Source organism: Mastigoproctus giganteus, chromosome 11 (genome assembly GCF_048544385.1).
Source record: "Mastigoproctus giganteus isolate SK-2022 chromosome 11, ASM4854438v1, whole genome shotgun sequence".
NCBI classification, from domain to species: Eukaryota; Metazoa; Arthropoda; class Arachnida; order Uropygi; family Thelyphonidae; genus Mastigoproctus; species Mastigoproctus giganteus.
The window spans coordinates 2501088-2515731 of NC_143585.1; the positions used below are offsets into that span (position 1 = coordinate 2501088).

Sequence of the window (14644 nt, forward strand, 5' to 3'; positions counted from 1 at the left end):
TCTTTATAACAGGGAAAATTCCACCTTTATTAATTTTACTAATCCCTTTTTAGAGCCTTATAAACCTCAATCAGGTCACCTCTGAGGTGCCTGTTGCCAAGCTCTGTAGCTCACGTGATCAGTCTTTCCTGGTATGGTTGCCCTTTTACCAATCTTGCTGTGTGAGTTGCCTATCTTTGGACCCTTTCAAGAAGCCCCGTGTCTTTTTTCAGATGAAGTCTCCATACTTAAACACAGTATTCTAAATGTGGTCTTACAATTGCTTTATACAATGGGATTATGACCTCCCTATCTCCACAGGATAATGTTTGATAAATCATCACTAGGACACTGTGGGCTTTCCCTTGGCTGCCTGTTTACACCATTCAGAAAATTCCATGTCTGCCCATATGGTAACTCCCAGATCCTTTTCTTTCTATAATGTTTTTAAATCAACCCCACATAGTGTATAATTCACTTTGAGGTAGCTATTCCCCAAGTGTAAGACCTTGCCTTTTGCCATATTAAAAACAGCTGCCACTTTTCTGACCATTTTTGAGGCGTGTTCAAGTCATCCTGAAGGAGAACTGCTTGGCACTGATAATTAACTACTCGACCAATTTTTATGTTGTCTGCAAATTTTGACATCATGCCTTCTATTCTTTCATTGATGTTGTTTATGAAAATCAGGAACAACAGTGGTGCAAGAACCGATCACTGGGGGACCCAATTCTTCACGTTACAACAATCTGAAGAATATTCATTAATCACAACCTTCTGCCTTCAGCCACCTAGCAATCCATCCCAGAATCTTTCCAGTAATCTTAACATCTTCCAGATTATATAGTAGCCTCTCATTTGACTCAGTCCCACTCTCTTGAAGGACTGAGTCAAAATTTATTTGGATTTTACTAAAATCCAAATAAATTATGTTGAAATTGTTTCATATATCTAGCTCATGAGTAACTGAGTCAAAATAGCCTACTAACATGGTTAAACATAATTTTCCCTTAACAGAACCATGTTCATCTTGTGTATACTTCAGAATGCTATATCTATCTAAATGTCTGGATTGCACACTTAATCATTGCTTCTAAGATTTTCCTTACCACCGAGGTTAGACTAACTCGTCTGTGGTTACTGACTTCACTCTTAGAACTGCCTTAGAACTTTTAGAAGTGCCAATGTATTGGCGATACATTGGCACTTCTTCAATCCAAAGATGCCCTCATAATTAACATCAGTGATTCAGTACATTCCCTGGCAGCTTCCCCTCAAAATTACTGGGTATATGCCATCAACTCTGGGAGCCTTACTTGCTTTTATGCTTGAGGATTTTCTAATAAACAGTCATCTGTGATTTTCAAATCACTAATTTTATATGGCTCAGCCTTGTTTGCACAGCCTCATCTCAGCATAGGGGTCTTTCGTCAGTAAAGACAGATGCAAACATTACCATTAGCGAGGGCACATGATGCAAGAAAGCAAGATTATATAGCATCAGACAAAAAAAAAAAAAAACACACACCCCTTCTCATTTCACTCATCCCCCTGCTCCAAATGTTTGTCTAGTTCTACCTTGAATCTGTTTAAGCTATCAACTTCTGCAACAACAGTTGGAAGTTTGTTTCAGCAATTAACCACCTGTTGGCTGAAGGCAAGCTTCTGCACATCTGTCCTACAACTGTCTTTACTCAATTTGAATTTCTCCCCTCTCAGGCGATTATTCTGAGCAAGAGGAAGAATCCCATCAGCATTGAGCATGCTCAAACCATTCAAGGCTTTATACACCTCAGTCAGATCACCTTGCAGGTGCCTAGTCTCCAGACGTTGTAATTTGCAAAACTTAAGCTCTTTCCTCGTAAGAGCAACCCTTTGTTTCATTCACTAATCTTGTTGCGCTTCTCTGTACTCGTTCTAACAGCTCTACATCCTTCTTAAAATGAGGCCTCCATGCCTGTATACAGCACTCAAGGTGTGGCCTGACCATTGCCTTTGTACAAGGGGATAATCACCTCCTTATCCCTGCTAGAAAAATTCCTGTATATCATTGACAAGACACCATGAGCTACTCTTGTAGACTGTCTGCGCTGCTCAGAAAACTTCAAATCTGCCTGCACAATTACCCCAGGTCCTTTTCACTCTCTACCTCTGTCAGTGCAGTACCACACAGTTGATACATTACTCTTGGGTTACTGCTTCCCATATGCAGTACTTGACATTTGTCAATGTTAAACTTCAGTTGCCACCTCTCAGCCCATCTTTTCAATCTTTCCAGATCTTGTTGCAGCAGCATACTATCAGTAGTGTCCTTAACAACCCTGCCAACCTTTGTATCATCTGCAAACTTGGACATTAAGCTATATACAAATATATCATCATCAGTATTATTAATGAATGCAGTAAACAACAATGGACCTAACACTGAACCTGGGGGACTCCACTAACAAAATTAGTCCACAAGGAGCAGTGTCCATTGATTACCACCCTCTGTCTTCTCCCACTCAACCTTCCCTTTATCCATAGGAGCAATTTGCCTCCAATGCTGCACTGCTCCAATTTGTACAACAGTCTTCCATATGCAACAGTATCAAAAGCCTTTCTAAGATCCAGATATATGATATCAAAATTATTCTTTGCATCCAGTTACTTTGTGACTACATCATAGTATCCAATCAAATTGGTCAGACAAGATTTCCCCTTAACAAACCCATGCTGTGTCAGAGCTATAACTGAAGTCTTGTCTAGATGATCCTGCAATGCTATTTTTTTAACCAGTGCCTACATTAATTTTCCTGGAACAGAAGTTAAACTCACAGATCTATAATTACAAAGTAATTGTGTCAGCCTTTGATCCTCCTTTGTGAATTGGGGTCACATTTGCACATCTCCAGTCTGTGGGTGGCTCCCCTGAGTCCAAGGAAGCTGTCATAATTATGGCTAAGGGTTTGCTTACTTCCTTTGCTGCCTCCTTCAATATAACTGTATAGATTCCATTCACCCCAGGTGCCTTTCTAATGTTTATCTTAAACAATTTCTCCTCCACTTTACTCTCAGTTATTATAAGATTATCTAGCTAACTGCCAGAGTTTAATACACCTCTGGTATTTCCTTCCTGAATAACTCCTCATGTTTGAATGTAGATGTAAAATATTCATTTAGTTTGTTAGCTACCTGAGCAGGATCATCAACAGTTGAACCATCAATATCAAGTGGATCAATCTGATTCATCTTCCTTTTAGAGTTTACATAAGTAAAGAACTCTTTGCTGTTTTTCTTTGCATCTTCTGCCAAAGAGTTCATTTCTCGTAATCTGCCTTTACCTGCTTAACCTTAGTCTAAAAGGAAGGGAATGAATCTGATTGGTCCACTTGACATCGATGAGTCGACTGTTGATGATCCTGCTCAGATAGCAAACAAACTGAATGAGTATTTTGCATCTACATTCACACATGAGGAATTATTAAGGTTTGAAAATGGCAGAAGGTTATCAAATTGTAGCAGGATGCTTAATGATTTTGTAATAACTGAGAGCAAAGTGGAGGAGAAATTGTTGAAGTTAAACATAAGAAAAGCACCTGGGGTGGATGGGATCAAACCAGTTATTTTAAAGGAGGCGGCAAAGCAACTAAGCAAACCCTTAGCCATAATTATGAGAGCATCCTTGGACTCAGGGGAGATTCCGACGGACTGGAGATGTGCAAATGTATCCCCAATTCACAAAGGGGAATCGAAGGGTGACACGAGTAATTACAGACCAGTTAGTTTAACTTTTGTTCCTGGTAAAATAATGGAGTTGCTGGTTAAAGATGCATTGCAGGGTCATCTCGACAAGACTGCAGCAATAATTCAGACACAGCATGGGTTTGTTAAGGGAAAGTCTTGTCTGACAAATTTGATTGGATACTATGATGTAGTCACAAAGTAACTGGATGCAAAGAATAATTTTGATATCATATATTTGGACCTTAGAAAGGCTTTTGATACTGTTGCATATGGAAGACTATTGTACAAATTGGAGCAGAATGGTATTAAGGGTAAGTTGCTACAATGGATAAAAGGATGGTTAAGTGCGAGAAGACAGAGGGTGGTAATCAATGGGTGCTGCTCTTCGTGGACTAATGTTATTAGTGGAGTCCCACAGGGTTCGGTGTTGGGTCCACCGTTGTTTTGTATATTTATCAGTGATATTGATGAAGGTATATCAGGCTTAATGTCGAAGTTTGCAGATGATACAAAGGTTGGCAGGGTTGTTAATGACAGTAATGGCAGTGTGCTACTGCAACAGGATCGAGATAATTTGGGCAGTTGGGCTAAGAAGTGGCAACTGAAGTTTAACCTTGACAAACGCAAAGTACTGGGGTTACTTCTACTTTGACAAACGCAAAGTAGAAGTAACCCCAGAGAAACGTACCAACTGTGTGATTCTACACTTAAGGTGGTTGAAAATGAAAAAAGACCTGGGAGTAATTGTGCAGTCAGATATGAAGTTTTCTGAGAAATGCAGACAGGCTGCCAGAGCAGGTCATGGGGTTTTGTCAATGATATATAGGAATTTTTCTAGCAGGGAAAAGGAAGTGATTGTCCCTCTGTATAAGGCAATGGTCAGGCCATGCCTTGAGTATTGCGTACAGGTCTGGAGGCCTCATTTTAGGAAGGATGTAGATTTGCTTGAGCGTGTACAGAGAAGGGCAACAAGATTGGTGAGGGGAATGAAGGGATCCTCTTACCAAGAGAAGCTTAAGTTCTGCAAATTGCAATGGCTGGAGACTAGGCACCTGCGTGGTGATCTGATTGAGGTGTATAAGGCCTTGAATGGGTTGAGCACGCTGAATTCTGATGGGATCCTTCCACTTCAGATTACGAACCTAAGGGGGAATAAATGCAAATTAAGAAAGGACAGATGTAGAATAGATGTGCGGAAATTTGCCTTTAGCCAGTGGGTGGTTAATTGCTGGAAGAAACTTCCATCTGTCGTTGTGGAAGTTGATAGGTTGAATAAATTTAAGGAGGAACTGGACAGGCATTTGGAGGGAATGGTGTGATTTTTTTTTTTTTTTTTTGGCTGATGCTGCATAAGCTCATACATTTGCTTTCTTGCATCACATGCCACTACTACTACTACTACTACTACTCTCTCTGCGCTTCTTGATTAGACCGGGGTTCGAACCCGTCACCACCAAATACGGAGGATGCGGAAAGGTCAGGGAATGACCACTGCATATTCCGGAGCAATATGGCCTTGGTTGCTAATGCTCCAAAAAAAACAAAAAAAACAAACAAAACAACTACTCTCTCTTGGTACAAGCACATTACAAATATTGCTTTCTCTGCATCTAAAAAACTTGGTTTTCTCTCTTTACTTTTCTTCCAAACAGCTGCTCACTCTGTATAAATCGCAAATCCGCCCAGCCATGGAATATTGTTCCAACATCTGGAGTGGTGCCCCCAAAAACCTCTCTCAGGCTTCTTGATTCCATTCAGAAGAGGGCAGTTAGGTTAATTAATGATTCATCTCTAACAGTCTCTCCACTCGCTTTCTCATAGACGTACTGTTTCTGCTGCATGCCTCTTCTACAGGTACTTCCATGGGCACTGTTCTTCTGAATTGGCTTTTATAATTCCCGCTCTCTCTCTTTCAAAACTGTCCGAACACGTGCCGCCACCAGCCAACATCCATTTACTGTCCAACTTCAAACTCACAGAACCAACTTTTCATCTTCCTCATTTATTCATTCAACTGCCGTTTTCTGAAACAACCTTCCTTCATACGTATTTCCTGAAAATTACAATCTACAGAAGTTCAAGTCCAATATCAACAAATATCTTCTTTCGTCTTTCCAACCCAAGCACGGTAGTACTATAGGTTCTAATACCTCTCGTGTTTGGGGTTCACATAAAAAAAAAAAAAAAAGTGTAATCTGAGCAAGGGGAAAAATCCCATTAGCATTCAGCTTGCTCAGTCCATTCAAGCCCTTATATACCTTAGTTAGATGTGCAATATGGCCTAAGTAGCCCTTGTGCCAGAAAACATCACAACAACAATGCCTCAATTAGATCACCTCGCAGGTGCCTCCTTAGACAGGTGGGCAGGAGTAGCAGTGTGTAGCACACGCCTCTTGATTAGACCGGGGTTCGAGCCCATGACCACCAAATACGGAGGATGCAGAAAGGTCAGGGAATGACCACCGCATATCCCCGGAGCAATATGACCTTAGTTGCTAATGCTCCTAAAAACCAAATAACAAAACAAACAAAATAAGATCACCTCGCAGGTGCTTAGTCTCCAGACGCTGCAATTTGCAGAACTTTAGCCTTTCTTGGTAGATGAAATTCATGAGTTTTTGAGTAGTAAATGGATGGCCAGTGCTCAAAACAGAAGGAACTGGAAAGTTGCTGGAGAGGCCTTCATCCTGCAGTGGATTGAAAATGGCTGATGATGATGATGATGAGCCTTTCTTGGTAACACTAACCCTTTGTTCCACTCACCAATCCCGTTGCCCATCTCTATACTCCTTCCAGCAGCTCTACATCTTTAGTAAAATGAGGCCTTCAGACCTGCATGCAGTACTCAAGGTGTGGCCTGACCATTGCTTTATACAAGGGGACAAGCACCCCTTAATCCTGCTAGCAAAATTCCTGTGTATTATTGACAAGACACCATGAGCTACTCTTGCAGCCTTTTTGCACTGCTCAAAAAACTTCATTCCCTCCAGACTGTCTCATGTCTGAATGTATATGTAAAATACTCATTCAGTTTGTTAGCTACCTCAGCAGGTTCATCAACAATTGAACTGTCGATGTCAAGTGAACCAATCTGATTCATCCCCTTCCTTCTAGAGTTTACATAAGTAAAGAAGTCTATTCTTTTTCTTGTAAAGAAGTCTATTCTTTTGTCTATTCTATGTTTTTCTTTGCATTGTTTGCCAAAGATTTCACGTAGCCTGTCTTTGCTTGCCTAATGTCCTTTGTGACTTGATTATAAACTATCTTATATCTACCATAAGCATCTGTGTCTCCTGATAATTTATATCCATTCCATGCATTTTTCTTCCCTACCATGAGTCTCATTAGGTCATATGACATCCATTTAGGCCTAAATTTGAACAGTAAACCTTGAACAGTATTTCTTTGTTGTTATGAAAAGCCTAGAAGCTTCCATGATTACTTCCTTGAATGCTTCCCAGTTAGAATTTGCTGTTGGTAACAATATCAGTTGGTGCCACTGTATAGAATTTAAGAACTGTTTGAGAACACTGTGGTCACCTTTACGAAAGCAAGAAAACTTCTCTTTACTCCTGTTTGTAGTTACATCTTTAAGTAAATCCCACATCAGTACATCGTGATCGCTACCACTTAGTGGTTCCCTTATCTGCAGATTCTTAATGCATGAAGAATCACTACTGATAATCAGATCAAGAGTATTACTCCCTCTGGTCATCTCTTTGAACATGCTTCTGTAGCAAACAGTCATCCAATAAATCCACAAAAGTCATGCTGGTGTGTGAGTGACTAACCCACAAGTTCCAGTCTATATCTAGGAAGTTAAAATCTCCCATTAGTCAATCTGATTTACTGGCCCACTCTGTTTCCCTGTGCAGTTGTTCATTGTACTCATCAGAGTCATTAGCCCTATAACACACTCCTACTCAACTTGGTTTCCTAGTGCTTATGCCACACCAAACTGACTCAACACTGCACTGTCCACACGTCAACTAGTTGTATTTCATGTGTTTCTTAACTAACAACATCATCCCCATCCCCTTCTATCTTGCCTGTCCTTCATGTACACATTGTAATCCCCAAATTCCAATTCTGCACTGCTTATATCTGGCAGTCCCAAGACACAGCTCCCGTTGGTGCTACAACGAGAAAATTTATACAAGACGTGTCATTTCTCTTGGATAAATGTGTTCAATTTTGGTTCTCCTTGGATATATATGTCTTACCTCTTGGCAAGATATGGATTGATGAATCAGTCTTTTTGGTTCAAATTATCTCAAACAGATCACGTCTTGTTTCATTGCTCGCTGTATGATCATCTTGGACTTCCTCTTTATACACTTCCTAATTTTCAACCAGGACAGGAGTCGTTCCTGCTTCAAAGCTCGGAGTCATATCAGATTCTTCAGTCTTTTGCTCGAGGTGTATTTCTGTAAAGGTGTTCAGTGCTGTCAGAGATCAAACCAGCTACGGCTGGTTTGATCTCCTTTAATAATTATTGAATGTGTAAATTCAAGTACTCAAGAAGTGTATGTTTTTTTCCTCCCTCTGGATTAAGCACCTAGGAAATTTATTTATTTTGTATTAGCATCACTTTTTTTTCCCTTTTTTTTTAGCAGCACCACTGCCTTCTTCTTTCTCTCTTTTTTTTTATTTTTATTTATTTTTTTTTTTTTACATATGTAGTGCCACTGGTGTTTTTTTTTTCTTTTTAACTCTCCTCTGGAATGGGCCCCACTGAAATCCTCAGAGGATCCTGGCCCACAAGAACCCAGAATCATCTCTCCAGGTGACTAATACTTCTGGGTAGCCAAGTGGCCAGAAGATAACTGCAGAAAACACACACACCTGTACTCACATTTCTGGCCCTCTTACACTGGTACTGTTCTTCACACAGATACGAACTGACATTCTAGGAGGCAGAGTTGAATTGTCATTCTAGGAGCCACCCTTTACATATACACATGTCCACTAGGCTCTTGTATGCCGTGCAGTTCCATGCCATGCCATACTATGCTGTATTACGATATCCTGAAAAAGGCCTCTGAAGTTGGGCAAATTCATATTTTAATAATAAATAGACTCATATACCAACCATGAAAATATAAGTACTTTACTGTAACTAAAATATTTACAAATTAAAATAAAATAAAATAAATATTTACAAAATCTGCTATTATATTAAATTATGTACAATATAAAAACATTAAAACTATGATGAAATCCTTGTGATAAGATACACTAAAATAAAGGATGCGGTTATTGTGGATTGAGCGCATGGGTTCTGGAACCGTAAATGGCTTGAGAGCCTATGAATCTGTTCATCCGACCACAATATTATGAACAGGGACAGAGGTATGCATATGCATCCTCTGTTTGAAACTATCGTCCTAAGTACGGATGAACGGTTTTGCTTGACACGTTCCCGAGCTGTTTCCTCTTCCAGTTCAGATCATGCACAGACTGTACCACGTGTATAAGTACCGTGAGCCTGTTATATAAGGATGTGCTGCAGGAAGTTTTGTTACTGCTGAGGAAGGAAGCCGATGCTTCCGAAAGCTCCAGATTTTTATCCTTTTTATCGCTTTTAATCCGGTTTATTTAGTGTATTTTATCACAAGGATTTCATCATAGTTTTAATGTTTTTATATTGTACATAATTTAATATAATAGCAGATTTTGTAAATATTTATTTTATTTTATTTTAATTTGTAAATATTTTAGTTACAGTAAATACTTATATTTTCATGGTTGGTGTATGAGTCTATTTATTACTAAAATCTGTATTACGATATGCTGTGCTGTGCTGTTGTGCTATGCTATGCTGGGCTGTGTTGTGTTGCACTATGCTATGCTAAGCTATGCTGTACTGTACTATTTTGTTCTATAGTATACTATAGTATTTAAAATCTGAGATAGTGCATCCAGTTGTCATGGGGGGGACAGTGTAATGTTGAGTCAATTTGGTGTGACATAACTCTGGGAAAGCAAAAATAAAGTACAATATAAAAACATGTGTCTGTGTTATAAGCCTAATGACTCTGAGTACAACGAACAATGGTACACAGAAATAGAGTGGACCAGTAAATCAGAATGTGTCTTAATGGGGTATTTTAACTTCTCAGATATTGACTGGAACTTGTGGGTTGGTCACTCACTCACTCACTCACTCACTCACACACACACACACACACACACACACACACACACACACACACACACACACACACTAGCAAGACCTGTGCGGATTTATTGGATGATTGTTTTATATAGCGTTATGTTTGTGAGTCAGAGGAATAATACCCTTGATCTGATTATTCATGCATTAAGAATCTGCAGATAAACTAACCACTAGGTGGCAGTGATCATAGTGTACTGATATGGGATTTAACTACCATCAAGGGTAAAGGGAGGGGTTTTTGCTTTTATAAAGGTGACTATAGTGGACTCAGACAGTTTTTAAATTCTGTGCATTGAGACCAACTGATGATGTTACCAATAGCAAATTCTAAATGTGAAAAATTCAAGAAATTAATCTTCGAAGCTACTAGGCTTTTCATACCAACACAGAAATACTGCTCAAGGTTTCGGCCTAAACGAATGTCAGATGAACTAAAGAGACTCATGGCAGAGAAGAAAAATTCATGGGATTCATATAAATTATCAGGCAACACAGGAGGAGGTTACGCAAGTGAATGCAGATTCTGAGAAATCGTTGGAAAAGGATGCAAAAAAATCCAGCAAAAACTTGACAGGCAACCAGAGAATGTAATACTCTTGATCTGGTTATCAGCAATGATCATTTGTGTATTAAGAATTTGCAGATAAAGGAACCACTAGGTGGCAGTGATCACAGTGTACTGATGTGGGATATACTTAAAGATATAATCACCATCAGAGGTAAAGGGAAGGGTTTTTGCTTCGGTAAAGGTGACTACAGTAGTCTCAGACAATTTTTAAATTCAGTATAGTGGCACCAACTGATGATGTGTTACATCATCAGTTGGTCTGCAAATTCTGAGTGGAAAGAATTCCAGGAATTAATTGAGGAAGCTACTAGGCTTTTCATACTGATTAAGAAATATTGTTCAAGATTTAGGCCTAAATGGATGTCAGATGAACTAATGAGACATGTGGCAGAGAAGAAAAATGCATGGGATACATATTAACAGGTGACATGGAAGCCCATGATAGGTACAAGCTGGACTGTAACCAAGTCACAAAGAAGGTTAAACAGGCAAAGGCCAATTATGAGAAATCTTTGGCAAAGAATGCTAAGAAAAACAGCAAGGATTTCTTTACTTATATAAACTCTAAAAGGAAGGGGATGATTCAGATTTGTCCACTTGGTATTCATGGTTCAACTGTTGATGATCCTGCTCAGATAGCTGACAAACTGAATGAGTATTTTGCTTCTACATTCACACAAGAGGAGTTAGTAAGGTTGAAAAATGCCAGAAGTTTATCAAACTGTAACAGGTTGCTTAATGATTTTTTAATAACTGAGAGGAAATTGGAGGAGAAATTGTTGAAGTGAAACATAAGAAGGCACCTGAGGTTGATGGGATCTATCCAGTTATATTAAATGAGGCAGCAAAGGAACTAAGCAAACCCTTAGCCATTATTATGAGAGCATCCTTGGAGTCATGGCAAGTCCCTGTGGACTGAAGATTTGCAATGTATCCCTATTTCACAAAAGGGGATCTAAGGGTGGCACAAGTAATTACAGACCAGTTAGATTAACTTTTGTTCTGGATAAAATAATGGAGTCACTGGTTAAAGATGCATTGCACGTCATCTAGAGAAAACTGTAGTAATAATTCAGACATATCTTCTCTGACAAATTTGATTGGATACTATGGTGCGGTTACAAAAGAACTAGATGTAAAATATAATTTTGATGTCATATACTTGGATTTCAAGAAAGCTTTTGACGCATGGAAGGTTACTATACAAATTGGAGCAGTATGGTATTAAGAGTAAGTTGCTACAATGAATAAAAGGGTGGTTGAGTGGGAGAAGACAGGGTGGTAATCAATGGATACTCATATTGATGAAGGTATATCAGGCATAGTGTTGAAGTTTCCAGATGATACAAAGATTGGCAGGGTTGTTAATAACAGTAATGGCAGCGTGCCACTGCAACAGGATTTAGAAATTTGGGCAGATGGGCTGATAAGAGGCAAATGAAGTTTAACATTGACAAATGGAAAGTACTGCATATGGGTAGAAGTAACCATAGAGGAATGTACCAACTGTGTGATACTACACTTAGGTTGGTAGAAAATGAAAAAGACCTGGGAGTGATTGTGCAGTCAGATATGAAATTTTCTGAGAAATGCAACAGGCTGCCAGAGCAGGTCATGGGGTATTGTCAATGATGTACAGGAATTTAATGATTCATCTCTAACAGAGTCTCTCCACTCGCTTTCTCATAGATGTACTGTTTCTGCTGCATGCCTCTTCTACAAATACTTCCATGGGCACTGTTCAGAGGGGCAAAACCTCTCTGAGGCATCTAGATTCCATTCCTCAGAGAGGGCAAAACCTCTCTGAGGCATCTAGATTCCATTCAGAAGAGGGCAGTGAGGTTAATTAATGATTCATCTCTAACAGAGTCTCTCCACTCGCTTTCTCATAGATGTACTGTTTCTGCTGCATGCCTCTTCTACAAATACTTCCATGGGCACTGTTCTTCTGAATTGGCTTCTATAATTCCCGCTCTCAAAACCTCTCTGAGGCTTCTAGATTCCATTCAGAAGAGGGCAGTTAGGTTAATTAATGATTCATCTCTAACAGAGTCTCTCCACTCGCTTTCTCATAGATGTACTGTTTCTGCTGCATGCCTCTTCTACAAATACTTCCATGGGCACTGTTCTTCTGAATTGGCTTCTATAATTCCTGCTCTCAAAACCCCTCTGAGGCTTCTAGATTCCATTCAGAAGAGGGCAGTTAGGTTAATTAATGATTCATCTCTAACAGAGTCTCTCCACTCGCTTTCTCATAGATGTACTGTTTCTGCTGCATGCCTCTTCTACAAATACTTCCATGGGCCCTGTTCTTCTGAATTGGCTTCCATAATTCCCGCTCTCTCTTTCAAAACGGTCCGAACATGTGCCGCCACCAGCCAACATTCATTTACTGTCCAACTTCAAACGCACAGAACCAACTTTTCATCTTCCTCATTTATTCATTCAACTGCCGTTTTTTGGAACAACTTTCCTTCATACGTATTTCCTGAAAATTACAATCTACAGAAGTTCAAGTCCAATGTCAACAAATATCTTCTTTCGTCTTCTCACCCTCCAACCCAAGCACGGTACTAAGTACTATAGGTTCTAATACCTCTCGTGTTTGGGGTTCACATAAAAAAAAAAAAAAAAAAAGTTCTGCAAACATCTGCGTGATGATATATTGAGGTGTATAAGGCATTGAATGGGTTGAGCATGCTGAATTCCGATGGGATTCTTCCACTTCTCAGATTACGAACCTGAGAAGGCATAAATTCAAATTGAGGAAAGACAGTTGTAGAATAGATGTGTGGAAATTTGCCTTTAGCCAACGGGTGGTTAATTGTTGCAAAAACTTTCATCTGTTGTTGTGGAAGTTGACATCTGAAATAAATTCAAGGAGGAACAGTACAAATTTTAAAGGGAATGGTTGTGTAAAATTGTGTTTTTTTTTTTTTTTTTTTTGCTGATGCTACATAAGCTCATATGCACGCTTGACTTCTTGCATCGCATGCCCCTAGTATTATTACTATTACTATTATAACTTTCCTTATGTAAACACTGAAAGGAAGGGGATGAATGAGATATGGTCCACTTGATATTGATGGTTCAACTGTTGACGATTCTGCCCAGGTAGCTGACAAAGTGAATGAGTATTTTGTATCTACATTCACACAAGGAATTCTGTAAGGAATTGGTGGCCAGACGTTTATCAAACTCTAAAAGGGAGCTAATTGATTTTGTAATAACTGACAGCAAGTCTGTTTTTACATGAGAATGGCACCTGTGGTGGATGGGATCTGTCCAGTTAAATTAAAGGATGCAGCAAAGGAAGTAAGGAAACCCGAAGCCATAATTATGAGAGTATCCTTGGATTCAAGGTTCAGGGGAGATTCTCTTGGACTGGAGATGTGCAAATGTTTCCCCCAAAATACAAAGGAGGGAGGGATCCAAGGGTGACACAAGTAATTACAGACATCTTAGTTTAACTTCTATTCTTGGGAGGATAATGGAATCACTTGTTAAAGAAGCATTGTAAGATCATCTGGACAAGACTACAGTTTTAGTTCAGACATAACCTGGGTTTGTTAAGGGGAAGTCTTGTCTGACCACCTTGATTGGATACTTTGATGTGGTCACAAAGGAACTCTATGAAAAAATAATTTTGATATCATATACTTGGATTTCAGGAAAGCTTTTGATATTGTTGCGCATGGAAAACTGCTGTACAAATTGGAGCAGTATGACATTAAGGGCAAGTTGTTATGGATAAAGGGATGGTTTAGTTGGAGAAGACAGAGTGGTAATCAATGGACACTTCACTTTGTGGGTTAATGTTATTAGTTGTTTGATCTAATTGTTGTCTTCTGTATTTATCAATGATATTGATGAAGGCATTATCAGGATTAATGTCCAAGTCAAGACGTAGGGCTGAGAGTGGCAACTGAAGTTTAACATTGACAAATGCAAAGTACTGCAAATGGTTAGCTTTAACCCCAGAATAACATACCAACTGTGTGGTACTACACTCAGAGTAGTGGAGAAATATGTGGGGTAATTGTGCACTCGGAATAGGAAGTTTTCTGAGCAGTTCAGACAGGCTGTCAGAGCAGTTCATGGGGTCTTTTCAATGATATACAGGAATTTTGGTAGCAGGAATAAGCAGGTGTTTATCCCTTTGTAGAAGGCAATGGTCAGGCCACAATCTGAGT

General features: G+C 39.3%; 1 protein-coding gene across 1 annotated transcript in view; it reads left to right on the forward strand.

The window, feature by feature from the left end:
- LOC150077646 (transmembrane 9 superfamily member 1-like) overlaps positions 1-14644 on the forward strand; it is a 274121-nt gene that overhangs the window by 44913 nt on the left and 214564 nt on the right. The gene's annotated exons all lie outside the window — the stretch shown is intronic.